The sequence below is a fragment of the Pan troglodytes genome, chromosome 4, assembly GCF_028858775.2.
Source record: "Pan troglodytes isolate AG18354 chromosome 4, NHGRI_mPanTro3-v2.0_pri, whole genome shotgun sequence".
NCBI classification, from domain to species: domain Eukaryota; kingdom Metazoa; phylum Chordata; class Mammalia; order Primates; family Hominidae; genus Pan; species Pan troglodytes.
In genome coordinates this window covers 16,483,551-16,510,055 of record NC_072402.2, presented here as the reverse complement: position 1 = coordinate 16,510,055, position 26,505 = coordinate 16,483,551, and the positions used below count along the sequence as shown (strand labels likewise).

At 37.6% G+C, this 26,505-nt stretch overlaps 1 protein-coding gene across 3 annotated transcripts in view; it reads right to left on the bottom strand.

Annotated features, from left to right (window-relative positions):
* Positions 1-26,505, bottom strand: part of FBXL7 (F-box and leucine rich repeat protein 7) — a 432,789-nt gene that overhangs the window by 72,977 nt on the left and 333,307 nt on the right. The window contains exon 2 of one of the 3 annotated variants that reach the window (XM_016952973.4): positions 25,464-25,540. The exons of the other annotated variants lie outside the window; for them this stretch is intronic. The gene's annotated coding sequence lies outside the window, so the exon portion shown is untranslated. The remainder of the gene's footprint in view (positions 1-25,463; positions 25,541-26,505) is intronic. 3 annotated transcript variants of the gene reach the window in all.

The following is a 26,505-nucleotide window of genomic DNA, read 5'->3' as shown; positions in this document are numbered from 1 at the left end:
TGGAAATAATATTGAAAATAAAATATCTGATTCAATTTTCTCATACTTAACAAATTTTGGTAACTCTAGGCTGTCAGATAGGAGAATATGTGTCCACATAAATAGAAAAGTACAATGAATAAAATTTTGTTACCAATAAATTGTTTGAAAACTGGAATTCCACGTATGCCTATATATTTTCCCTAGTCTTCTCAGCTGAACTTTGATTTCCTAGAAGTATGTGCTTTTTATTTAATAGTTCTAGATATAAATATTCAATGGATCTAAAATCTCTATGATGTACAGTCCCCTAATGTTTACAACTGTCTGCAACTGGATGTTGATCTGCATTTTCTGATTGTGTTTCTAACTACCCATGAAGGAATGAGTTTTATTGATAAAGAGGATAAACTTATGAGTCAAGCCTGAGTTTGATGTTAATTCTACCATTCACAAATTGTGAACCTTGGTCAACTTATTCAAATTTTTATATCCTCAGGTTCTTTATCTGTAAAATGGGTCAGGGTTTCTCAGCCTTGGCGCTATTGATATCTTGAGTGGTGACATGGTTTGTCTGTGTCCTCACCCGAATCTCATCTTGAACTGTTGTTCCCGTAATCCCTACATGTCGTGGGAGGGACCTGATGGGAGGTAATTGAATAATGGGGGCAGGTCTTTTCTGTGCTGTTCTCATTATAGTAAATAAGACTAATGAGATCTGATTGTTTTTATAAAAGGGAGTTCCTCTGCACACACTCTCTTGTCTGCTGCCATGCGAGACATGACTTTGCTCCTTTTGCCTTCTGCCATGATTGTGAGACCTCCCGAGCCACGTGGAACTGTGAGTCAATTAAACCTCTTTCCTTTATCAGTTACCTTGTCTTGCATATGTCTTTATTATCAGTGTGGAATGGACTAATACAGGTGAGATAATTTGTCCTTTACTCAGTAGATGCCAGTTGGATACCAGCAGTTGTGACAACCAACAGTGTCTCTAGACATTGTTCTGTGTTCCCTGTGGGGCAAAATCACCCTAGGTTGAGGATCTCTGATGCTTATCTCAACTGGGGTAATCATGCTTATCTTATTGTGTCACTGGAAGGATGGAATAAAAGATGGATAAAAAGCTTCTACTGCAGCCTGGGCCCAGTTCACTTTCTCTCTTGGCTCCAATCCTGGTGGACACAGTAGGGGCTCCTCAAAAGCTCCACCCATCACCTCCTTGAGTCACTGCATCATCTACTTCACACTGGGGCATAGACAATTGGATGGCTTCTTTGATCTCTGTCTAGCACTTGATCATAAGTATTGGATTTGAAAACCTAACTTTAAATAATGTGAGGAAGAAGATCCAAGGTATGTTTTATTTCAACATATTAAAAATGGATATCAGATATAAAAATATTGGTTAAGTTATATAAGTAGAATTGTTTCCAGACCATATTGTGTATTAATTATATCCTAGTTCATAGCCATAAAACAATATTTTATTATACTACATTTCTGGTGGTCACTGAGCATCCATGAGTATAGTAAGTGGAAAAATGGTAAAATCTGCAAAATGGTTCTATATTAGATTTTATTAAATAAGAGAAGCAACAACTTAAATCAGACTCAAAAAATCAAAATAATTTGGCTCCTTTAAAAAGCAAAGAAAGATCAACAAAAAACTAACATTTGGCCGAGGTAGCTTGCTCCCTTGTGGATTCAGAGCTGAAAGTTACTGAAGACATATCAGTACAAATGTGCACATTAGATAATTCCCACTAAAGCATCTCTTGCAAATAAAATTTATGGACATCTGACAGCATTTATTGCCTGTCCTTTATAAACACAGTACTTAACAATAAATGCCCTCAAAGAATTCTCCAGTTCTCAGATCCCACCACAGAAGGCCTTAAGCTTCAAAACTACTGGCTTTCTTCTGAAAACCTTTTTTTAATCCAATGAATACCAAAAAAACCTCTTTCCTGAATAAAATATTAGCTGAATGGTTTACTGTAGAATAATCCTTTATCTTAGCTATCAATGCTGATGTGTCATTTATGGTTATTTGTTATATGATAGATAAAATGTTTGAATGACAAATCCTAAATAAGTTTTGAATATGTATTATATATAATATGCATATGTTATATATATTATGTAAAATATATATACTTTTTCCTCCCTGCTCCAGTTTTTTCCATCTCTAATAGTTGTAAGGATAAAATTTGCAATAATTCTTTTACAGTGTTACAGAATTCTAATGTGAATAAGAAAAAAAGGAATAAGACTGGAATACCAAGCCATGAACTTGGAAAGAAATCCAAACTGGCATACTGGTGAATACTACATTTTCTTGAACCAATGTGCCAACTTGGAACAATTGTTTAACTTACCTGTTTCTATTTCCTCAACTTATATCTATTGGTCCTCAAAATAGAGACATGTCAAACATACACATTCAATAATTATACACATATACCAGATGCTGTAGCATTTACAATGAAGTCACCCTTTGCAAATCATTTTCATATATGTCTGCTAGTAGTTAAAAAGATACCTAACTTTATTGGAGGAAAAAATAAATAATCTATTTCTGCATAATTAAGCTAAGCTCAAATATGCTTTCTGATCCCAATCCAATTGTATTGATTTCTCACTTTGCCTAAGACCACAAGAAAACATTCACTACTTTTGCCACCTTTTAAAATCTTTGATCCTGATCTTCTATGTTTGATGGTGCCTACGGCTCTCTTATGCTCATGACATTTTAGTGAACTTCACTAGGTGATTTTGTTGGAATACCTCTTGGAAACAACTTACTTTATAGAAAATAAGTAAAACATAGAAATATAGCATGCAAGTGAAGAGCATGGACTCTGGGACCATATTGCCTAATTCTAATGGTGGCTCAGCCTCTCAGGAGATGTGCTGATGGGAAAAGTCATTTAGGCTCTCTCTGTGTTCCTCAGCTTCCTTATCTGCAATCTGGGGATAGTAATTGTACCCAACTCACAGAGTTGATGTGAGAATTAAATGAGTTTAAAATTAGAAGAGTGCCTGGAACTCCGAAGTGTTGGCTCGCTATTATTATACTTTACATAGTTAATACTATAATTCAGCTGGGCTTGACCCCAGTACTTTCTACAGGTGTAAGGATGAACAAACCCCTACCCCTCTCAGGCTCAGTGTTTTGATCTGTAAAATTGAGGTGGGATGAATGATCTTCTCTATCCCTGTCATTTGGTTAGGGTTTACTGATAATGCCTGGGGCAGTGCCATGGGAGTATAAATTGGTAAGATGTTATGGAAGGCAATGTTGCAGTATGGTTTATAATGTAATGTGTTCATACTTCTAGTCTCAGAAATTTGTAGTGTAGGTAATTTATCTTACAAAAATACTTGCATACATACATAAAGATAAATATATATGAATGTTTATTAAAACATGTTTAAAAATGACCCCAATATGCATTTATTAGTAACTGGTTAACTATGACAGATAATGCTACTTTAATTTATAGCTATTCAAAAGGAGTTTGGAAGGAGTCATGGAAGTAAACAGCCAAGTGGAAAAACACAAGTATGTATATCATGGTCACATTTTGAAAAGAAAGAAAAAAAAGGAAGGAAGGAAGGAAGGAAGGAAAAGTGAATGAAAGCAGTAAAAAAATACATGTGTATCTTAGAATATGGACAGAAAACAGATTTTAAAAACATATGCCAGACAATTAACAGTAGTTAATCTGGAGTGGATTTATTGATGTCTCTATCTTTTATGTCATGTATTTCTTTATTCTCTAGTTGTTTTTTTTTTTAATTTTACTTTCAGTTTGGGGGTACATGTGCAGGTTTGTTATATAGGTAAACTTGGGTTGTGGGTGTTTGTTGTGCAGATTATTTCATCACCCAGGAATTAAGCCTAGCACCCATTATTTATTTTTCCTGATCCTCTCCCACCTCCCACCCTCCACCCTCTGATAGGCCCCAGAATGTGCTTTTCCCCTGGTTTAGCTCTGTGTCCCCACCCAAATCTCATCTTGAATTGTAGCTCCCATAATTCCTATGTGTTGTGGGAAGGACCAGGTGGGAAATAATTTGAATCATGGGGTTGGTTTCCCCATGATACTGTTCTTGTGATAGTGAATAAGTCTCACAAGATCTGATGGTTTTATCAGGGGTTTCCGCTTTTGCATCTTCTTCATTTTCTCTTGCCACCACCATGTAAGAAGTGCCTTTCACCTCCCTGTCATGATTCTGAGATCTCCCCAGCCACCTGGAAGTATATGTCCAATGAAACCTCTTTTTCTTCCCAGTCTCAGGTATGTCTTTATCAGCAGTGTGAAAATGGACTAATACATCCCCTCTATTTGTCCATAAGTAAATATTACTTTGGTAGTTTGAAACAAAAAGCTGTTAAGTTTTTCTTTTTAAGAACAATCATAGACTTTGGAGTCAGACAAGCTTGGGTTCAAATTGTATCTTTATAGCTTTAAAGCAGTGTGACCAAGTTCAAACTATTTAAACTCTCTGTTCTTATTTCCTTAGTTGTAAAATGGATAATATGGAACTCTCCTTGTTACATAAAAATTAGTTTAGAAAGTACATTTAAATTCACTATCACAAAGCCTGGCAAACTGTAAATGTTCCATAAATGTTCGTTCTCTTCCCTCCACTCCCTGCTAATTACAAAATATCTGCATATGAAGCTGTTTATAGTTTAAAAATAGAAATACATTTCTCTACAAAGATTTTTATTTAGCTCCAGGTGTGACACAAATTTCACAGATTGAATTTGTGATAACTTTTACCTTAAATGTATCATTTTTCCTAAGATCAGTGTTATTTTAGGAGGAACAAGAAAATATATGACCTAAGATCTGAAAAAAAATGGTTAACGTTTAGCACTATTTTACAGTAGGTCCATCCAGAATAAAAGTATAGGTGTCCACTGTGTTTCAATCCATCTATAAAACAGTAAAGCACCACATAGTGAAGTGAGAGTTATTTCTATTTATATATGTATATATATATATATATATATATATGCAGAAAAACGTCTGAAAGGGTAAAAGCACCTCAGCATCAAGTGTCTATTTTTCAGATGTAAAATTACAAGTAAATTTCTTTTGAGCTTTTTTATATTTTACACATTAACAAAATTTATGTCTTTTGAAATAAAAATGCACAAAATTTTGTTTATACCTAAAATATGTAGAGTTATACAATGATGAAAAATAAACCATGGCCCTTGATAATGATTTTGCTTTAATTTTCTATGAAAATTGGCAGGGCAAACTTTCAAGCTAAGTGTTTTCTTAATTTGGATGAGGTCAACTAAATTCTGCAAAGGAAGTAGAGACAATGGATTTTGACTTGTTTCTAATATGAGGAAATACCCTGGTCTTATCATTACAACAGTGGATTGTTACTTTTGTTTTATTGTAAACAATTCAAAAACACATTAATGAAGAAATTGATGGGTATTATTTAGGGAATAGCATCTGTTTTTTTGGTTTGACTGAGTCTGTTATGATCGAATAGTTTAGTATATTTGTGAGAAGGGAATAACCATCAAATGCTTACTCAAAATAGAACTTGACTAAAAAGTTTGGGTAACTTAATGCAATGGGAAATTGTTAAAAATGGGTGAAGGATGTTTGTCACTCGCTTCAGCCAAAATGACCTGTTTCAGGCTGAAAGCATGAGCCTGCAACAGGTGGGAGAGTGCGTGAGAAAGTATGAAGTATTATACTCTTAATATGTTCAAATTCAAAAGCATTTTCAAATTAAAAAAGGATTTAAAAATCATACAGTTTAATTTCTCCTATTTCTAGAAAAGCATATGAGTTGAACTTGAACTGGTTCTGGAACCCAGATCTCCCATCTCAACCTTCTTCCTTCTTTCCTTTCCACTAAAGCATGCTAATGTAATTAACATTCAGGTAAAGTCACATGGCACATAGGCTGAAGATTACCCAGACAGACTTCAGATCCTACTGAAAGATAGGATAATTAATATGATGGCTAACAGGATGTTTGTCAAAATTATATTTTTGGAATTTGGTTTTTTTTTCACCTTTAGGCTGACCTATTAATTACAGTCAATTACCGTATGTACACACTTATGAGGAAAAAACACTTCTTAGTGTTGCATGTCCAAATGAATCCACCGTGCTGAGGCCCTATATGTGTCTGATAAATTATTAACAGATGGTTGTTTATTACATGGATTTCACAGCTCCTTTGCCTCTCTCTCTTATTTCTGCTGAGTATTCTGGTAACAGAACCATTTCTCTCTAAAGACAGAAAGATGAAATCAGAGTAAGGAAACTCCCAAGTGGTCCACTTTATTCTACTGAATATTTTAGTCCAATGGCTTGGCAGAGAGGACCTTTGTAGATGTTGACGAAAACAATCTGTTACATCGCTGTCACTGTTCATTAAGAGACTTGCAAAGATCAAATATCCATATGTCATTCAAGAAGATAGCCAATTATTATAAATGTGGAATTTAGAGCTGTGTACTGAACAAATTCAAACTCCACAAAGCTACTGCACTGATTTTTCTAAAACCATCACCATAAGGAAAATTCATATTCCTGGTCACAAACACAAAACTCTTTAGATCTTACCCTTGCCCATAGCCTTGACTTCATGCTTTGCCCCTTCTTGCCTTGTATTAATACTTAAAAATCCAGCCCTGTGAATGGCGTTTCTTCTCAAGTCAGAGCATGCATCCACCTGCCTGCCTGGGGCATGAAGGACTTGGACTGGAAGGACAGCATGATATGCTCCTCGACAAGGTCTCCTCCCAGTTACTCCGTGTTGAACATCCCTATCACAAGGATGCTTGTCCAGGATTGAGTCTCATTACTAAGGTCCCAGGAATAGATGTTCCCCGCTCACCTCTCGCCACCCCTGCCACTAGCCCCAAGTACCATCTCTCAACTCGAGGTCTCTACCCAGCCATGCCTTCTCCGTGGTAGGCTCCTCAGATCTCTTCATTCAACTAGTAACCCCTTTCTCATCCCATAAATTCCCCTTCAAGATGTCACCTCCTTGAAAATACAGAAGCACAGCCAGAGACTGCTCATGGCCCCTCTATCTCAAACCCTACTTCACTGAATCAGCCCTGGGGTGTGCCGGCTGGCTCTTCTCCATGCTCTATGGCACTCAGTGCTTGCATGTTCAACACATTTGCTGTGTTCCACTGTAGCACAGTGGTTCTGACAGTGGACTCTGGAACAAGTGCCCCTGGGCTCAAATTCTGGCTCTTCATTTGCCAGCAGGATTACATAAGACAAGTGACTTGCTTCACCTTCCTTATTTGTAAACTAGACATAAAAAGCATGATCTGCCTCATAGAGAAGAGGATTAAATAAATCAATATATCTAAAGCTTACAGTAGTCAGCCCTCCATGAGTGACAGCCCTCCATAAGTGACTGTATTTGTGCTTCACCCTTGATGTCAGGATTTAGTTTTCCCAGGAAAGTCTTACTTATTTGTATAACCATTGCCCCTCACAGAGTGCTTTGCATCTAGTAAGCTCCATATGTACAGTGGCCAAACTGAACTAGTAAGAATAAGGGGAATAAACTCAAGGTGAGAAAATCCTAGAACTGGAATTATCTAAACACCCAGGTTTAGTTCCAAATTCATGAAGCAAGGAGGAGATCTATGTAGGCATATATGGCCATGTTTTTTTTTCCAGGGGAAACTATTTCAGATGATTCTACCCTTGACTGTAAATGTGGTCTTCTCCAACAGCAGTCAGTATGTAGCTTCTGACTAATACCCAAAGGTTTCATGTCTATGCAGGGTATTCTATTATAGTTTTCAACAGAAAGTGTAAATTACCGGATGCCTGATAAATTCATCCAGAAACACTAAGAAAAACAGATGCTATTTTCCAAACCTTATCAAATGATTCCCTTTCTCCTCACTCACCAGGGTAGTTTGGGGCCAAATATGATGGAAAAGTAATTTGCTGACTTCTGACCACTTGCACACTCCAGAGGGAGGGGCTGGGGCAGTAAGGCAGATATATCAATTTCCCACACTCTACTCTCTTCCTTCTCTGCGTGGTTAAAAACAAAACAAAGTATTTGATTTCCTCATTTTTTCTACTAATGAAAGATGACAGATCCAATGGTTGAGCTCACAAATGAAAATCTTTATTTTGTATGATCAGAATCTTTCTGTTTCCACTGTAACCAATCCAATACCAGAGAGATATTCCAAAGTTTGCAAGGATAGTGCAAGTCAGCTATGATCTAGCATGTACTGAAGGACTTTTCACCAAGATGTCAGCTTCCTACACACTCAGAGACTTAGCTAGCTTTGACCTTGAAGACATTGACAGGGCATGCAAAGGAGAGATAATGGGTTGTTCCTGCTTGGAGGTTTGTATTCTAGATATACCTTTATTATATTTTAGACATTCTTCACTACTAAAAAGTAAAGTGGTTACCTTAGGGGGAGGCCACAGGGTAGCTACATATAGGAAATATATATATTACAAAAAAACTAGTCAAGGAACTTCGTGTGTGTGTGTGTGTGTGTGTGTATTAGTTTGCAGAATCTTTTTTTCCATTTGCTATTTATTTGCGTGAGAATAGCAATACACAGGCTTATATTTATCCTCAGCCCTCCCTAGCCCTCCCAAACTATATTAACTATCTGACTCTTAAAAAGAATTATGAAGGAACTAAAATGATAATGCAAAGAGACATGGAAAATAATATTTATTTAATTTATATGGATTTAGCCTTGAGAATTACTTTATGCTAAGAGACTCAGGGTGACTACAACCCCCATTCACGGGCAGAACAAGAGGCTAAACATGTCCTTATGCTGCAGAGTATATTTCAAACTATTAGAGTGACCCATTATTTCATTAATTTAAGTACATTTCTGGTTGCTGATAACATGAGTTCTAGCCTGTTGGCGGACAAGAAGAGAAGAACAAGGCTTTATTCCTATGGTTAGGTGCCGTTGCGACCTGAGGCACATGCTATTGTATGAGTGATTCTGACAAAGAGAATATCTGTTTTCAACTTGCACTTCATTTTGCACACAGGCTAAAATAGGAAAAGAGGCCATTTATGCATCACTTTCAAACACAAAGTACTTGATAGAGAAAAAAAAATTCTCTGAACAGTGGTCAGACTCTCCAAATAGACAAGCTGATGCCAAATAAAAGGAGTGATTGTGAACGGACCTGGCAGCACGTTCTTCAGGAAATGGCCGGGTGTGTGTATCCTTGCTGATTACATGTATAATAGCTCCACAAGCAATGCTGTCTATCAAGAAAGGCTGCATCTCAGAGTCGTGTTTTCAAATGGAAAGAGAATGACCACTCAGCTGAGCCTGTCTGGAAAGAGGCAAAGCGGCTCTAGGAGAGGGGAAGGAGTTGGGAGTTCTTACATGCTGGTGACAGCCAAGCCGCAAGAGATGAGCAGGGCACAGAGCACACGTTCAAAGGAAAATCCAGTGTTGACTTTTACCACTACAGGATGTTCGAAAAAGGATTCAGGAAAATCAAAAGTCAAAAGCATAGATCAGCCTGTGGAAAGTCCAGCATGTCTTTCCACTTTGTAGATGAACTCTCTGGAACAAAAAGTGACATTCAGATTTCAAGTCACAGCTAGGATATCCGAGTCCCACGGGTAATGGGAACATGTCCGGACAACATTGGGAAATGAGTGGGCTGCTGCCCTGCAAGAACCGAATGGGATACAATGCTGGAACACACTTGCCACAATGCCTAGCAGTAAGTTCTATGAAAACATTATCATTCCCAACATTAATACTAATCATTATAACAAACATCTAAATTTTAAGAGGCCCTTCTACCTTTGTCACCCTGTAAATGACATGGATAAAGTCATAGTTTATGTGGCTGTGACACCACAAAGACCCAGGGCTGATTTACCCAGCAATACCCCCTTTCTCTACAGAAGCTGTGGTTCAAAGGGACCATAGCTAGAAGCTACTCTGCAAGGGAGGCTATGAGCTTAGCTCTTAGAGCCCAACTGGGAAAGAATATTGTACAATAACGTCTACAAAATTACAACTTTTCAGCCTGGAATCACGTTTGTGATCTTCTTTGGAACTTATCAATGCAAAGCTTCATAATAACGGAATGTTTTCCTATTGTTGCTTGGATTGCCTTAATCTCTTACCATAACTTTTTCACCCCCCAACATTTAAAGTTTTTGTATACTAAAAAGTAATAGCTATTTATTTAATTTAAAATATTTTCCCAGCTTTGAAGTTACAGTGTGTGGATATCTAAGCTATCAATCTAAGCTCTAATCTATACAGGCAGAAGTGCTGGTGCTTGTGAAAGCAGGACCTGGAAATAGACTGTCTGGGTTCAAGTCCTAAGTCAACCCCCACTAGCTCACGTCAGACAAGTTGATTAATCACTCCATGCTTCAGTTTTCTCATCTGTATAATGGGAAAAATGAGAGTGCTTCACTCATGGGAGAATTGAAGGAGTTCTTAATAATTATCAAGCTCTAAAAACAGACGAGGCAGAAGCTAAAAGATTTTAATGAACTTCACATTTTTACAGGTATGAATTTGGGTAAACTGTCATAATAGTATGAATCATTTCAAGAGGTTAAAAACAAACATGAAAATTTGCATTTTGAATTTGTAGGGATGTCTTAATCTGTTTTCACTCTGCTAATAAAGACACACCTGAGACTGGGTAATTTACAAAGAAAAAGAGGTTTAGTGGACTCACAGTTCCACATGGCTGGGGAGGCCTCACACTCATGGCAGAAGGTGAAAGACACGTCTTACATGGTGGCAGACAAGAGAGAACTTGTGCAAGGAAACTTCCCCTTATAAAACCATCAGATCTTGTGAGACTTATTCACTACCATGAGAACAGTACGGGGGAAACCACTCCCACAATTCAATTATCTCCTATCAAGTCCCTCCTACAACAGGTGGTAATTATGGGAGCTAAAATTCAAGATGAGATTTGGCTGGGGGGCACAGCAAACCATATCAAGGAATTTGTTTCTAATTCGCTAATTCTATTCATCCATTCACCAAATGACTATTAGCCTCTCCTAGAGGATCCCTTTCAGAAACAATGAAAAGAAAAAACAAACTGATACTAAATTGTAATAGGCAGATCAAGAGAGGAGTCACACACTGCATTCACTGCACAGTTGGCTTTAATTAAATTTGGCTTTAAGTTTGCAAATATTAAAATCACAATCCAAAGGATAAAAGGAGTAGGTGAAGCCTATTAAGGTTTTTAATGCATGGAAGAATCACCTGCACAGACCATGTATCAGTGGAGTTCATGAAACTGCACATTACTAGAGCAATCATTTATAAATTAAGGGCTAAGAACACCCAAAGAAACATTCCATCTCAGCAGCTGCCATCTTGGATTTACTTTTCCAAAAGAGACAATAATCCAGACTATAGCATTTGAAAACATTCACTTGGGCTTTGTTTCCTTTTAAACAGTCAATAATTCAGTGCTCCTGAAAAATATTGTTTGAAGTAATTGAGGCCCCTAAAGTTTCTGCAGAAAAAACAGGGGCTCTTTCTTCCTTTTTCATGAAATAAATTTTGGGCTCTCAGCCACAACAAAATCCCAGTTACTTTAGTTGCATTAGAAAGGTTTACTTTTGACTTAAAGTTCTCTCTTAGTTAAATGATTCCATTAAACATGCGGCCGGGGATGGTGGCTCACGCTTGTAATCCCAGCTCTTTGGGAGACTGAGGCAGGCAGATCACGAGGTCAGGATTTCAAGACTAGCCTGGCTAACATGGTGAAACCCCATCTCTACTAAAAATACAAATATTAGCTGGGCGTGGTGGCAGGTGCTGGTAATCCCAGCTACTCAGGAGGCTGAGGCAGGAGAATCGCTTGAACCTGGGAGGTGGAGGTTTCAGTGAGCCGAAATCACGCCACTGCACTCCAGCCTAGGTGACACAGCTAGACTCCGTCTCAAAAAAACAAAAACAAAATGCATACATGCATATACACTCGGAAAACTGTTTAAGCTTCAAAGAATGTTGTGTCTGCCATATTGTGTTTTTTTTAAGAAAGGTAGAATTAAGTAATTGAGGTAGTCCTGATGACACAAAGCATCAGAAAAGCCTTCCAAATTATCACAGAAAGAACAGATTATTATAAATAATTCTTCAAAGAACATAATTGTACATACAACATTGTACACTTTGATATTTTTGTCCAATATATTTCTAGCAGTACAACTGCTGGATGGAGTATCTGCCTGTTGCTGTGTAAATAATTATCATAAACTCAACGGCTTTAAACAAAGCTATTTATTTTCTCACAGTTTTTGTGGGTCAGGAGTATTGTTTGGGCACTCAGCAAGGGCCTCACAAGACTGCAATCAGTGTTAGCTGGGCTGTGTTCCTCTCCAGTGCTAAGCGTCCCCTTTCAAACTTAGGTGTTGTTAGAAGAATTCAGGTCCTTTTGGCAGTAAGACTATAGCCCCTGTTTTCTTGCTGTCTGCCCACTGGGGGTGGCTCTCTGCTCCAAGAGGCTCCCATAACCTCTCCCACAACATGGCAGTTTACTTCTTAAAGGTCAGCAGGAGGATTTTTCTCTTTAACAAGGCCCTAGTCTATCTTCTGAGGGCTTTCACCTGATTAGGTCAGGTCCTCCTTGGATAATCTCCCTTTCAATTAAATCAAAATCAACTGATTTGAGAGCTTTCTGATATCTGCAAGGTCCCCCCACCTTTTGTATATAATGAAACCTAATCAAGAGAGTGAAATTCTTTCATATGCATAGGTCTTGCTTGCCCTAAAAGGAGTGAATTATATACAGGATGTACACAGAGGACAGATATTGTGGGGGCTGATATGGTTTGGCTTGTCCCCACCCAAATCTCATCTTGAATTGTAGTTCCCATAATCCCCACGTGTCATGGGAGGGACCCAGTGAAAGGTAATCAAATCATGGGGGTGGTTGCCCTCATGCTGCTGTTCTTGTGATAGTGGATGAGTTCTCATGAGATCTGATGGTTTTATAAGGGGCTTTCCCTGCTTTTGCTCAGCATTTCTTGCTGCTGCCATGTGAATAAGGATGTGTTTGCTTCCCCTTCCACCATGACTGTAAGTTTCCTGAGGCCTCCTCGGCCATGTTGAACTGTGAGTCAATTAAACTTCTTTCCTTTATAAATTACCCAGTCTTGGGTATGTCTTTATTAGTAGCATGAGAATGGATTAATTCATGGACCATCTGGGAATTCTGCCTACCACACTGGGTAAAGCAGTGCTTCCTTTAAAACTCTGGATCAGTGTGCTAAATTGTCCTCTAAAGAGGGTGGGATAATTACGAGTTCACCAAGAGTGTATGATTTGCTATTTTCTCATACCTCATCAATATTCAAGATTATTGGTTCTTTAATTTTCCACCCAATCTGGTAGAAAATTTTTTTTCTTATAATTTTTAATTTCTATATCTTTGAAAAAAAGATTGAGCATAATTTCATGTGTTCACAAATCTGTGAATTAACTTTTTACATCATTTGCTTTCATTTTAAATGGTCATTTATTTTTTGTTTTTACTGATAAAAGCTGTCTGCATATAACAGATGACAACCTTCTCTTTTTTCATCTATTACAACTATTCTCTCTTCTCTTTCTCTCTCTCCCAAGAATGTAACTTGAGCTGTGTCTCATTAATGCCACTTTTAAAGAAAAATCAGATTTTAAGCTCAACCAGTCAGAAGCAGCCAACAACCTGTATAACTAGGGACTTTTCAACAAGATGGACCAAATAAGACAACGGTATAACTGTAACCAATCAAATATTTTCTTGGCTTTCCTTTGCAGGTTATCATATAAAAGTCCCCCTACCCTTGCATTCTCTTGGTGAAACTCCAGAACATCTTCTGGCTTGGAGCTACCTGATTCATAAATTGCTGTTTGCTCAAGAGTATTGTGCCTCGGTTCACATATTTAAGAGATTTTGTGACTTATATTTCTTTCACTCTTTTTGCCATGGAGAGATTTTTATAACAAATATATAATAGTGAAATAAAAACAATGTAAACTCCATTAATTTGTTAAAAAACTGACATGTATTAATACTCTTCAAACATTAGAAGATGAGATGAATTTATAAGCTATGGATATGGAAAGAAGAACTCAATATTACAATCAGTAGAAAAACAAGTTATAAAAAAGGATTCATTCATTGTGATACCCTGCTTGATCAAATGTTTGTTATCTACATATTTGAATAATTGTGTATTCATTTAAAAATGTCCAGAATGGCACATGCCAAGATATATCCACACACCATAGTGGATATATTTGGAGAACTGGACTAGGCAGATGGCTTTGACTTTTTACTTTATTCATTTCTGTATTTTTATTTTTATTTTTTGAGACAGAGTCTCGCTCTGTTGCCCAGGCTGGAGTGCAGTGGTGCAATCTCGGCTCATTGCAAGCTCCGCCTCCTGGGGTTCACGCCATTCTCCTGCCTCAGCCTCCCGAGTAGCTGGGACTCCAGGCACCCGCCACCACGCCCGGCTAATTTTTTGTATTTTTACTAGAGACGGGATTTCACCGTGTTAGCCAGGATGGTCTCGATCTCCTGACCTCCTGATCCACCCACCTTGGCCTCCCAAAGTGCTGGGATTACAGGCATGAGCCACCACACCCAGCCTCTGTATTTTTAAATTCAATTTTGTAATAAATAATCTTTGATTTTATCATTAAAAAGAAGTTAAGTAATGATATAATGTTTAATCTACTTTTAATATGAAACATGGCATTTTGCTGTATCTTAATTATTTGAATATTATCATTTTAATATTTAACAGATATTTATTTAGCAATATGAGCTCCTTCCAATTATTTATACTAGATGGGTTAGTCCTAATTTTCTCAGCTTGTAAGAGGAGGTAAAAGTATGTTACTTGGCTAGGGGTCAGGGGTTGGTTAGTATGTAAAGGGGAACTATAACCTTGACACTTAAAATCCTATCAGAACATCTATTTTACATGTCACCCATCAAGGAACTTATTGAATGCATTCAAGTTGTATTTGGCTGGTATGTGCAGAAAGACAAACTAGAAACAGTCAATTCACCGCATCAGAAGAGTACACAGAAATAACCATTACCAGCATAAGGAAATTGTCCAAATGTGTGCTTCCTCAAGTTGAAAGAAACCATTTCTCAGAAGGAAGAATTTTCACCCAGCAGTTAAATCAGAGGGATCAACACAATTGGGTACTAACTTGTGCAAGGCAGAAGAGAAAGTGGGAAGCAGTCCCAGGCTGCAGGATGGCTTCATGTCTGGAAGCACAGCAAAGAAGGCCGATGGCTAAGCTGGAGGCTGAGATGTGTCCTATGCAAAGAAGGACAGATTTGGAGGCCACAGTGGCTTAAGGGAAAGTTGTTTCTTATAGGGTGCTTGGCCATTGAGCTTTCTTATATTCATGACTCTTAGCTATTTCTGAAGTCTTTTTTTAGGGAGAGGATGCAGGAGTGGTCTGTGAATGATTGAGATTTATCCCTTGTACAGAAATATTGTCATTTTTTTTTTCTGTGGAAGCATGGGTTCCCTGTCAAGCACACCTGCCTTGGCTTCCTCCCTGAGGCTCTATCATGTTTCCTAAGGTAGACACTCCCTTCATAGTGTTGGGTTTTCTCTCACACTCCCACCTGTATCCTCCTCTTGGGTTTGAGTGATGCTGTCCAGAGGGGTAAGACACTGGGGGCTGTGGCCCCATAATCCTTCCTGGCTTCTGACCATTCATCTTCATGTAGCTGCATTATCCTGCATACTCTATACTCAGCTATGCTCTAGCGATCATGAGAGATGGCCTGGCCACCCCACCTGGTTTTCTTTCCCTGCTCCACAGGAAGAATTGGAAAGAAGCCTGGGGAACTGTCCAGCAGTGCCAAGAGCTGCCGTGCAGGATTAGGAACAGGACAGGCTTCAGAATATTACTGCTGTGTATTTGGAGCCACTCAAGCCCAACTCCTCTCACAGTGGGTTTTCAGGGGGGGGCATCTCTGGAAAGAAGGCGAGGCTTGCTTCAGCAGCTAAGTGGAAGCAGACCTCTGGTGTAAGCAGTGGAGGTAATACTTCCCCTTCCCTGGCACTTGAACGGAAAAGATTGAAGCAAAATGAAAGGCCAATCTGTATGCAATTAAATGCTTCTACTGGCAATTGCTTTTCCTTCCCCTGCTAAAAAAGCAGACATCCAAATTTCCCACCTTCTTAGCGTGTCCCCCCTCCTGTGCTAAATTGCCACAGTTGGGAGTAGCGTCTTCAGGCAGTTACTGGCAAGAATAGATGCATCAAAAGAATGAAGATTTTTGTTTTTGCTTTTAACTTAAAAAAAGGCACTTCTCTAGAGATGTAGTTACTAAGCTTTTTAGCTTAATCTTTAGAAACTATACATATATATTTAGAAACTATCTATATATTCTATACTATATATAGTTTCTAAATATATAGCTTTATATGTAAATATAAAGCTTAAATATATATAGTATAGCTTAATATACATATTAAGCTATACATTTAGGAACTATATTGCTGCTCCTGTGTGTAGATTCTTCATTAAAGATTATTCATCTGACACCTTCTTGGGTTTTAAATTAGCTTTAAGATTTTAAAATTTCGATGAAACCTGACAATAAAATCACAACAACTATTCAGTAATTTGCAATATGTCTCGAATTCTTAGAAATTTTAGAGATTTTAAAGTCCTCTTTTAAACTGCATTCATCAGATATTGCAATTTGAGAAGAGCAATTTATGGACATTTATTATTCGTCTTCTGAACACTACTGTTCTTTGTATTCTTAGACTATGGGGCTTCATGCATAGTTTTAATTCCATGATCACTCAACCAAATAGAAGGAAAGATTCATATTTTCAATTTTATTCATTCGAATATTTACTAAATTCATACTGTGTGGCAGGAATACAGCAGTGAAAAACAGAGGTGAAATCTATGACCTTGTGAAGCTTTCATCTAGACAGGAAAGCCAGAAAGACTACACGCCAATAAGCAAATGTGTGTGTGTGCTGTGGTGAAAGGGTTATGAAGAACCAGAGGGGGTAATAAGGAGAGAAAAATGGGAGTTTATTTTATACTGTGTATGTCAGAAGAAGAGAAGAATACACTTTGACAAAGGCAAAAGCTTATATGCTCATCATTTTATATTAGCATATACAAATATCTTAACACTATACATATGTAGAAAATTTGAGGAAATAAACAAGAGAGATAGAAATTTCCTGAAAATTATATAGAGAATCACCTAAAAACATAAGCCTGATATAAAGATGTTTCAAAATATAACCTGTTATTTGTATACAACTTTGTATTTGTACATTTGTATATAACCTTATATTTGTAGCAAAGGTAAAACTTTGCCAATGATAGGTAGTAATAAAATGTGGTACAGCTTTGTATTATTCTGTTCTCCTCCTGCTAAAAAAGACATAATCAAGACTGGGTAATTTAAATTTATAAAGAAAGGAGATTTAATTGACTCACAGTTCCACATAGCTGGGAGGCCTCACAATCATGGTGGAAGGCAAATGAGCAAAATAACGTCTTACATAGTGGCAGACAAGAGCTTGTGCAGGGGAACTTCTATTTATAAAACCATCAGATATTGTGAGATTTAATCACTACAATGAGAACAATATGGAGGAAACTGCCTCCATGATTCTATTATCTCCACCTGGCCCCACCTTAACATGAGGGCATTATTACAGTTCAAGGTGAGATTTGGGTAGGGACACATCCAAACCATATCATTACACCCTGGGACCCTCCCAAATCTCATGTCCTCACATTTCAAAACCAATCATGCCTTCCCAACAGTCACCCAAAGTCTTAACTCATTTCAGCATTAACTCAAAAGTCTCATCTGAGACAAGGCAAGTCCCTTCCACCTATGAGCCTGTAAATTCGAAAGAAAGTTAGTTACTTCCCACGTACAATGTGGGTACAGGCATTGGGTGAATACGCCCTTTCCAAATGGAAGAAATTGGCCAAAATGAAGCGGCTACAGGTCCCATGCAAGTCTGATGTCCAATAGGGCAGTCATTAAATTTCAAGTTCCAAAATGATCTCCTTTGACTCTATATCCCACATCCAGGTCATGCTGATGCAAGAGGTGGGCTCCCACGACCTTGGGCAGATTGGTCCCTGTGGTTTTGCAGGGTTCAGCCCCCCTCCCAGCTGCTTTCACTGATGGCGTTGTCTATGGCTTTTCCAGGCACACGGTGCAAGCTGTTGGTGGATCTACCACTCTGGGTTCTGGAGGATGGTTGCCCTCTTATCACAGCTCCACTAAGCAGTGCCCCAGTGGGGATGTGGTGTTGGGTCTCCAATCCCACATTTCCCTTCTGCACTGCCCTAGCAGAGGTTCTCTATGAGGGCTCCGCCCCTGAAACAGACCTCTGCCTGGACATCCAGGTGTTTCCATACATCCTCTGAAATCTAGACAAAGGTTCCCAAACCTCAATTCTTGATATGTGTGCACCTGCAGGACCAACACCATGTGGAAGCTGCAAAGGCTTGGGGCTTGCATCCTCTGAAGCCACAGCCCCAGCCTTACATTGGCCCCTTTCAGCTACAGCTGGAGTGGCTGGGACACTGGGCACCAAGTCCCTAGGCTGCACACAGCAAGGGGTCCCTGGACCTGGCCCAGGAAACCATTTTTCCCTCATAGGGAAAATGTATTTTACTCTGTAAAATACAAAGTAGTTCAAGCAAGGGATACAAACTTTAATATATCATGATGTTGGGACATATTTCAGGAATGCAAGAAGGTGGTTCAACATCAGAAATCGACCACTGCAAGCTACCAGGTTACCAGGTTAAAATGAGAAAAAAAAAATGAACATCTTTCTGGATTCTGCTGAAGGATTCAACAAAATTCATTTTTTTCTATTTATATTTTTTTATTTCATTATTCTATTATAAAACACTCATTTATAATAGAAACGCTTAGCAAACTATAAATGGAGGGACATTTTAAAACTGAGATTTATTCCCAACTGCTAACATAGGTCAAATTTAATAGGGAAACTTTGGCATTTCTATGAACCAGAAACAAAAAATGATTCTCATATCATTCTGACTATTCAACATTATACTAGAAATTCCAACCACTACGAAAAAAACCAACCAGCAAAACAAACAACAACAAGAAAAAAAGAAGTTAATAGTATAAGAATTGGGAAAAAAAGAGCAAAGTTATACTAACTGATAAATGTCATTACTCTACACAAAAAAATTTCAAGGGGAACTATAGATAAACTTTTGGAACTAATGGGAAAGTTCTATAGTGTTGTCAGATACAAGACACACAAAAGCCAGTGACATTGCTATAGGCCTTAATTGACTAGTAAGTATGATAAAAAGTATAAACACATGATAATAAAATTTACTAAATGCCTATGAGTATCTATATCAAAAATATTACAAAATGTTACTTAACAATCTATAACTTTTTTTTTTTTTTGAGACAGAGTCTTGCTCTGTTGCCAGGCTGGAGTGCAGTGGCGTGATCTCAGCTTACTGCAACGTCCACCTCCTGGGTTCAAGCGATTCTCCTGCCTCAGCCTCCCAAGTAGCTGAGACTACAAGCACGTGCCACCATGCCCAGCTAATTTTTGTATTTTTAGTAGAGACAGGGTTTCACCACGCTGGCCAGGATGGTCTCCATCCCTTGACCTCGTGATCCACCTGGCTCGGCCTCCCAAAGTGCTGGGATTACAGGCCACTGTGCCCGGTCTATAATCTATTATTAAATAGCAATATTTATCATATTCGAGGCAGAAAATGTTCAATATCATAATGGTGTTAATCTTCTCCAAATTATTCCATAAATTCAACTGACCACAAATCAAAATCCCAATGAAATTATCTGTGGAACTTGACAAACTGATTCCAAAATTCATATGAAAGAGTAAAGCTAAGCTCTATTCTTAACTTGGAAAAGAATGAGGAGGAGGGGTTTTTACTAATAGGTGTCATAACTTACTACTGAGTTTGAGTAAATAAGACTGTGTGATATTGGCAGAGGGATAGAAAAATAGATCAGTGAGACAGAATAAAAAGCACATAAAAAAGACTTTTCAAGGCACACTTGAAGGTTTTTCCTTTGCAGCCTGAGGTCTTCTAGGATATTTACATTGTGACACTTTCTCCGAGGAAAGACTGGGGTGGAACAAATGTCAGTATTCCTCCTACAGCATGTACTTCAAAGCTTAGGTCATTTCAGCCTAAGAAATAATTTATAAAAATGCAACAAGAGAAGGACATAAAGACACAAGATATCCTGCAGAAATTTTATATTTTACTCTGGACAAAAATGGTTTATTCATAGCCCAAGTAAAAAAATAAAAGTTGTAACTAAATGTAATCAATGTAACCATTTAGTTGTAAAAGAGTAAGCGATTTTTTCTTCTTTTATTAAGCAGTCACTCTGTTGGGGTAAAACACTGCAACTCTCCTTCCAAAAGTGGGGGGCTTGGATCTACTTGAGCATTGGGAGAAAAAGGACAGGGAGGAGAGGTAGGAGGAAGAGGAAGAGGAGAAAAAGAAAAGGAGGAGGAAGAGAAATAAGAGAAATGATCTTATTAAATAAATATTAAATCTAGTGTAGCCCAAATGTAACTGGCCTTTATTACTATTTTGTTAGTAAATAAATAAAAGAGAACAAATATCAACAACAAAAAATATCCATTTGGTTGTTCTTAGTGCATTAAATATTCATTTCACCATTCATTAGAATGAACCAATACACTGATGAGGGCACATACAGAAGTTTGGAATAAAATAAAAGAAGCACTAGAATTCAATGGAAAAAAAGACATGCAATATTTAGTAATGACAATCTGGTTCCCCATATAAAAAAAATCAGATAGATTGCTATATTTTATCGTACAATGAATAAACTCTAAATAGACTAAAGACCTAAATACAAAGAACAAAATTTTATAATTTTAGAATAAAATACTTGAGAGTGTCTCCTTGATGTCAGGGGAGAGAATTATTTTTAAAAGGAACACAAAAAGCAGAAATCACAAAATGATAGATAAATTTGACTACATGAAAATTAAAATCTTTGTATGACAAAGAACACGAATGAAAGATAAGTTATGAAAAGGAGAAAGAAATTAGAAAATTGTATGATAGTCAAAAAATTAGTACTCAGAATCTAAGTACTAACAGTAGGATTCCTACAAATTGGAAAAAAAAAAAGATAACCCAACAGAAAAATGGGTAAAGTGTATGAAGAAGCAGTCCATAGCAGAGGAAACTTGAGTGGAACTGCAATGCATGAAAAGGTTTTAAAAACAAACAAGCAAAACCAAATACATAATTATAGTAATTTAGTGGCAGTTACTGTTACAAATACACCTATAGATAGAGCCATACTTAGAATTTAGGGCAAAATATAATGTAAAGATAACAACTTTAAAGTCATTAATTTTCAAGTAGTTCAAACTCTCAGTGTGCACTAGAAAGGGATGTGTGAGATAAACACGGGGCCCAGGGAGACTCCACAGGGAAGAAGAGCATTTTGAATGGGTAGTTAAGGAGGAAGAGATGTCAATAAAGGAAGACAGCCTTAGTTGTGGGAGTAGAGAAAGACCAAGAAATCAAGGGTAAAAGAAGGAGGAGGTAGGGTCATCAGTGCCAAATACAGCTGAAATATGCATTGATATAAAGAAACAAATCCTTGCAGATCTTTTACATTCAGCAACGAGGATGCTCAATATCCGTCTAGGGTGTGCTTATCTAAATCCCTAATGTGGTGCTATAGACTGAATGTTGTGTTACCACAAAAATTCTTACGTTGAAATCCTAACCCCCAATGTTATGGCATTAGGAGGTGGGGTGCCTGGGAGGTGATTAGGTCATGAGGGTGGAGCACTCACGAGTGGGATTAGTGCTTTTATAAAAGAGACCCCTCGCATCTTCCACAATATGAGGACACAATGAGATGATGGCCATCTATGAGGAATTGAGCTGTTACTAGGCACTGAACCTGCCAATGCTTCAATCTAGGGTTCTCCAGCCTCTAGAACTGTACAATGTAAATTTCTGTTGTTTATAAGCCATCTTGTGGCTTATATGGCACTTTGTTATAGCAGCCTGAATGGACTAAAACAGAGGACTGAGCTGCCTGGGACAACCTGGAGCCTCATCCATCCACATCTCCCACTTGGACACCAACATACTGAACTCTGACTAGAGTAAGGTGACAGTCCTGCAGTATGACACCACACCAGACAACAGTCCTCTTGTTCCATGGCCTAACAATCCAACTCCACAGAAGCAGCTTCAAAATGTCAGGAGAAATGATTATATCTCTTTTGCTCCTGAACAAAACTTATTCATCCATTTATAGTTCTGTATTGTGCTGAGTGATTAAGTTTCAAAACTCTCTCTAAAAATAAATGCTACTGCTGATCTGAGAGAAACATAAATGACCACTGAGAACAGAGTTTCAACGAGCCCAGAGAACTGAAGCTGTCAGATGCAGACCTCACATTCCTTTCTCTCCACCAAGTTATTTTCAAGGACAATGCACTATGTTCATGGTCTTTGACTAACTTGACCTCTGGCTGCCATCCTTGGCTCTCATAATATCTTAACACTAAACATACTAAGAATTTTTTTAAATGGGAAGTGATTAGATAATAAATTATCTACAGAGGGTGGTCTAAATGAGCTCTATCTAGAATTTGGCTCGATTTTACTTTGCTGGATTCAATCTAAGCACGCTTTTCCTAAATGCCAATTGTAACCAGACATAAATGTCTTGTTAAAACAAGTTTATCATCACTAAACTTAACTGTAGTCTCTGATTAGCTCTTTAGAGCCTAAATAAGGCATATTTATGGTTGCTTTTTTTCCTCTTGATGGTATGTCAGCTACATATGGGAAAAACTGTATGGCTCAGATCCCTTAAAATGCTTTAGAATTTCTTCTATGAACTTTGAAAGAACAAGTGTCATGTTTAATTTTATCCTATATATGCAGTTAAAGATCAATTAAAAGTATTTACCTGCTTTCTGAAAGGATTAAGATTCTCTTTAAGTTTCTAATATAAAGCAAGTATCCAACTTCATGAGAGACTATCATTTACATTTCAATTAATGTTGGCTTTTCACATTTGAGTGTTATAATGGCTTTAGTCTGAATTGGGCAAGTGCTCTAGACTTGTCACTAAAGTATTAGGGATCTTGCTGTCATAGATTACTGAGTGACACAATATTTCAGCCATATACTATGTAATTCTATCTAATTCTGGATATTTGTCTGCTGGACACGAGGGAGGGGACTAAAAACACAAAGTCTGGATGCTTCACTGCTTTCTTATAAGTGAAGTAGCAGAAGATGCCAACAGCTAACAAGAGGGGTCTTGCCTGGAGAAAGGGTGACGACACAGCTGATGGCTAATTTATCCCATTTCTCTTGATAAGGTTTGTCATTAAGGTTCCATCATAATATATGATGTGGATGGCCACAGCATTTGGTTGACAGGAGGCTGAAACCTGACACAGGCCAGTCACATTACCCTCTGCTCCTAAACTTGAAGAGTACCTCTGACTAAATGGGGCATACTGCATCACACATTCTGGCCTCCTATTGCCTCCCGAACTCAGTTCTTGTTACTGTTCTTTTCCAACTTGTTCTAGTGAATTGCTCCTCACTGTTCTTCAAACAGACGAGGCACACTCCCACCTAGAAGCTTGACACTACCTGTCTAGACTGTTCTGATCACAAATATCTACACGGCTCACTCCCTCACCTCATGCAAATCTTTATTCCAACATTACCTTCCTGATGAGGTTTACCTAGGGCATCTTATTTCAAACTGTAAACTGTTTCCCTGCTACCCTGATCTTCCCAATCTCTCTTAACATGATCTAGTTTTTCTTTTTCTTTTTGTTCTGTATAGCTCTCATCACCTTCCAAAATACTATATAATTTGTCTCATTTTTCATGTTTCTTATTGTCCGTCTTCCTTCGTTAGAACCCAGAAAAGCAGAAATCTTTCTTTTGTTGACTGACATATCCCAAAGCTTTCAAAACAATTTCTGGCACATAGTAAGTGTACAATAAGTATTTGACAGATGAATAAGAGTGAATGAAGGAACCTGATAGAATATGGTACAATGATAAGATACAAGAACCATGAAAGGCAGAGACCATCTGAATTTTGTTTACCCTGACATCCTCAACATCTAGGACAGTGCCCAGGAATTCTACTTTTTGAATGAGTAAAAAAGCAAATAAATGTTATTGGGAAGGAGGAGGGTTCCCATAACCTATCTAAGTATTAGTGGAAAAATAAATTATTTTGACCAGGCTGGAGGTACTCCCGTGTCTAAAATCCTGCCCAGAGTTCTTTAGCTTCCTGCAGATCATAAAATTACCCAGGATGCCACAAGACATATTTTTTTTTAGTTACTTGAGAACTTCAAAGGACTACAACTTAACAGAAAGTCCTAACACAAGTGACAGTGCCTCTTATGCAAAGCAAAAGCACATGAAGATGATTTTTGTCCTGTAACAGAAATGCTTGGGATTCCACTGCAGTCACTGTCCAGTGTTATTTTCTTGAGTGGTAATAGGAGATGCCCAGCTTTAGAGTCAGACCTGCATCAGATGGCCTTCATGTTCTATACTGCGTGACTCTCAGAAAGTCACTTACATTCTCTGGGTCCCTATTTCTCATATTTTAAAGTAATACCCATTCTTCCAGGATACTGTGAAGCTGAGAAGCATGTGTCAAGTAAAACGCTTAGTAGACATTCAAAAAAAGTCACTCTGCTCTGCCCTCTGTGACCTTTCTAAACATGATTCTAATGGTTCCATTCTAATATTGGTTCTTAAAAATTCTATCGCATATTATAATTGCATAATAATGTATAATTTCATATTATAATTCTAAATAAGATTTTGTTTTTCTCATTCAAGGTCTAATTATCAGACCACTTTCTTCTCTTAATTTCTTCTTGCATTTTGCGCTGGTGCTACATAGAAGAAAAATGCCATAAGAAATGGAGTTAAAGTACAGGCCATTTCATTTCTTTCCTCAGTTCAAAACCTGCTGGTGATAGCCAAGAGTGGTTATTCACGCTGAGTTCCTTAAAAATTATAGCATTCATCAGAATATTTACTAAAAGGGCAGAGCAATGATTCACAAATCACCCACTATTTACATTGGCAAGAAGCTAATGGTGTATATCCCTGATAAGTCATGACTTGATTACTAAGCAAAAGTAACCATTAAAATATGAAACTGTAGTTTACAAGAGTAGCCCAGCTCATTACTTGGAAGGATTTCCTACTGAAATGTGATTAACACATAGCTTCTGGAATTAAAGGATAAGCAATTCAGCAACCAATGAATTTGCTAATTTTTTGTTGCCTACTTAGGTCTTTAACAATACCATTTGCAGGATGTAAATCTTACTGAGAAAGGAGCACTTCTGTAATCTGCATACTCCCAGAAGTCTAGGTTTTCAGCCTCAAGGCTACAAAACAGGCATGCTGAAAGAAAAGGAAATGAGAGCATGAAAGCATTAAGAACTTTGTCAGGTTCACACAGCTTCTACGTGGCAGAGTTGTGATATGAACTTCTTGAAGAGAAGCCAGTTAAGGCCACGGGATTTATAATCAGAAAGATGTGCATTTAAGATCCACTGAAAAAAAGAAAGCTACCTATGCCAAAGAATAATTTTCAAAGTTTAAAAACATGACCCTTATTTAAATAGAGAAAACTGGTGTAAAAATACTCTTTAACACCTTAATGAGGGAGCCAACCAGATGAATATGCTGATTCAAAAGTGCATAAGAAGAATATATAGGCAGAGAAGAAAAAAATTTGGAATAAGATTTCTGGGTGAGATACAAAATTGGACAAAAATCTGCATATTAACATGTAACATCACATAATCTAGGCTTTCAGTTAATAGTAATTGGTGATTAAAACAAAGTTACGTTCCCTAGATAAGCGTACAGTCCTTAGGTGGATTTGTTAACCAGTGTTCCACCTATATGATATTGAAATGACATGCTGCCCTCTGTTTGCCTAATTTCCAAGTTTTGGATAACTTTTCTTAACTCCTGGTAAGCATTTTTCTGGAAAAATAAAATACACTAACAAATACAATAACGTTTTATTTACAGATGGCTCTATAGTTCAACATTTTATAGTTTACACAATTGCCTAGATGGTAAAAAGAGCACCTGGATGTTTCTGATGCAACTTCTTATGACTGTTATGTTCTAAGAGTAGAAATCAGATCTTCCCTTTAAAATTGTTACTTAAATATGTGTTTCAAATGAAAATGCTTATTTTTGTCAAAGTAGTCAATATCATCATGAAAATTTTAGAATGTCCATGCCCTTCCTCTTAAACAGTACTGAAAAGCCAATGCAAGAAAGGGAAAGTGATGGATTGAAGGTGATATTCCCAACCTGGATAGAAAGACAAACAAGCCTCCTTCCAGTGT